Raw genomic sequence first — 2,954 nt, 5'->3', positions numbered from 1 at the left:
AGAGACTTATCAAGGAGAGCCGTAAGAAGACCGTGTTAGCACGATTCAACGAAGACGAAGAAGATTTTGGTTTTTACTTGTGAATCTTTGTTTTAAGTTGTACTTGGATGCTAGATTTCTTATTTGTGAACCTTATTCTTGTTTCGTACTTGATTTTATTTATTCGATATAAATACTACATTTATTATACCATGTTTTCATTGGAACCCACGTTGATGATGAGTCTGATTATGGGCTAATCGTTATCGTGGGGTTCCATTGGATTTATTTATAGATTTCTTTACTTAATTTGTTTCGATGCCTTAGTATGTGGTGATTGTATGATAACCTAGTATTGGTTGTGCGTATTCGTCTTATGAGCATCGCGAACTTATAAGATAGTGTGTTAATTCTTAATGAAGTGAAAGTGAATTTAAGGATTTAGAACTTGCCATGCTAGCATAGGTTCATGTATTTGTTATGCATGATTCGTAGGTAATTTTAACCATTTTACTTGCCCTGTGTAATCAATATGGATAACTTGTGCTTAAACCGCTATGTTGTCAAATTCTATAGACATATAGGGTCTCAATATAATTGGTGTCTATTCAGCTTCTATCTCCTTTGTGGATGTCTGGTAGTATGTTTTTCGTGCAACGAAAGTTGGCGTTTAGTAGTTTCGTGTTATCTGATTAGTGTCATCACCATTGCATGCTAAGGATAAGAATAATAAGGCTGTTGAATGAAGTATTTAATGAAGTTAGAATCCCATGTTTGTCATATATATCAATTCAGTCAATCTTATTCTCTTAGTTATAATTGTTAGTTTAATTCTTAGTTATAAACACCTCGATTTGTTATTGTCTTAGCATTGAATAATAACCATACATTGTTGCTTAAGTGCATAAATTAATTAGTTAACCAAAGCCAGTCTCTGCGGGAACGAACTAGAAAAGATTATATACTACTTGCGAACTCGTATACTTGCGTGTATTATAAGCGTGTGTTTAGAGACTAACAAGTTTTTGGCGCCGCTGCCGGGGACTGCAGTATTAATTTACAGTTTATGTGCTTTCCATCAGTGGTCATTAAAGTTCATTGACTCGGACATTGTTACTTATTCGTTTTCTTGTATTATTTCAGGTACTCTAGCGAGGGTGTATGCATACGCGTTCGCGTACTCGTAAGGGAACACTGGATAAAGCTGAGGAAGAAGTTGTGGTGTTCGAAAGGAAGTTTTTGAAGAAGAAAAGAAGGTAGAAGAAGAGAAAGTCGAGCAACCAGCTTTAGTAGAGATGGGTGATCAAGCAGAATATCCTAAGGCTTAGATGGACTATTCTCAGCCTAAGATCAATGACATTCAGTCAAGCATCATCAGGCTAGCCATCAGGGCTAACACTTTTGAGATCAAGTCAAGCACGATTCAGATGATACATAACTCAGTTTAGTTTAGGGGTTCTCCTACTAAAGACCCCAACATGCACATCAGGGATTTCATCGAGATATGTGACACTTTCAAGTTCAATGATGTGACTGAAGATGCCATCAAGCTGCGACTCTTCCCATTCTCTCTGAGGGACAAAGTTAAGTGCTGGTTACATTCTCTACCAGCAGGGTCTATCACCACTTGGGAAGATCTTGCTCAAAAGTTTCTCACTAAATTCTTCCCTATGGTAAAGACTGCTGCAATCAGGAATGCTCTTACTCAGTTTGCTCAGCAAACAGGAGAATCTATGTGTGAGGCTTGGGATCAATATAAGGAGATGCTAAGGAAGTGCCTGCACCATGGCATTCCTAATTGGATGATTATCAACTATTTCTACAATGGATTGGGTGCTACTTCTAGACCCATGCTCGATGTAGCATCAGGATGAACCTTGCGGGCTAAAAGCTACGATGAAGCTTATGAACTTATTGAACTGATGGCTGCTAATGAGTACCAGAATCCTTCCCAGAGACTGACTCAGGGAAAGGTGGCAGGAATTCTGGAGTTGGATGCAGCAACTGCTATAGCTTCCCAACTTAAGGCTTTAACGATGAAGGTGGACACTTTGGCTAATTATGAAGTTAATCAAATCACTAGTGTGTGTGAGCTTTATGTTCGTGCCCATGAGACTGATCAGTGCACAATTTCTAGTGAATCAGCTCAGTTCTTGAGCAACTTTCAGCGTTCTCAGCAACCTGTGCCAGCCACTTATCATCCCAACAACCGCAATCATCCTAATTTCAATTAGAACAATGCTTAGAATGCGGTTCAACAGCCTTATCAGCAGTATCCAGCTAAGCAGTACAACCCCCCTATTTTTCAGCAACCACAATATGCACCAAGACAACAACTCTAGCCGCAACAAGCTAATGAAAAATCTGAATTAGAGGAGTTGAAGCTTATGTACAAAAGTCAAGCTATTTCTATCAAGACCTTGGAAAATCAAATCGGTCAAATTGCCAATGCCTTGCTAAATTGTCAGCCTGGTACACTACCTAGTGACACTGAAGTTCCAGGAAAGAGGGAAGCTAATGAGCAGGTAAAGGCAATCACTTTGAGGTCTGAAAAGGTTGTGAATCCCGAAAAAACTCAAGCGTTGACTGAAGAAGCTGGGGCTGAGAAAGAAGTAGAGAAGCAGGAAGTAGAAGTGGAACCAAGGAAGACTACTATTGAGCACACTCCTCCTGAGGGTAATAAAGGGGAGAAACAGATCTATCCTCCACCGCCTTTTCCTAAGCGGCTGCAGAAGAAAAAGCTGGACAAGCAATTTGAGAAGTTTTTGAAGGTGTTCAAGAAACTTCATATCAACATACATTTCGCTGAGGCTCTTGAGCAGATGCCTAGTTATACAAAGTTTATGAAAGTTATTCCCTCTCAAAAATGAAGCTAGATGGTTTAGAGACTGTCGCTATCACTGAGGAATATAGTGTTGTGCTGCAACAGAAGTTGCCTCCGAAGCTTAAAGATCCAGGAAGTTTCACTATTCCGT

The 2,954-nt window shown here is 39.5% G+C and overlaps 1 non-coding gene across 1 annotated transcript; it reads right to left on the bottom strand.

Annotated features, from left to right (window-relative positions):
* Positions 1 to 1,664: 1,664 nt before the first annotated feature.
* Positions 1,665 to 1,771, bottom strand: LOC141699502 (small nucleolar RNA R71). The gene has a single exon (XR_012565961.1). It is a non-coding gene; the product is annotated as a small nucleolar RNA R71 (small nucleolar RNA).
* Between the last annotated feature and the right edge of the window lie 1,183 nt (positions 1,772 to 2,954).

Source organism: Apium graveolens, chromosome 11 (genome assembly GCF_009905375.1).
Source record: "Apium graveolens cultivar Ventura chromosome 11, ASM990537v1, whole genome shotgun sequence".
Lineage (NCBI taxonomy): Eukaryota > Viridiplantae > Streptophyta > Magnoliopsida > Apiales > Apiaceae > Apium > Apium graveolens.
The sequence above is the reverse complement of the archived record's forward strand: the minus strand, read 5'-3'. Positions and strand labels throughout refer to the sequence as shown.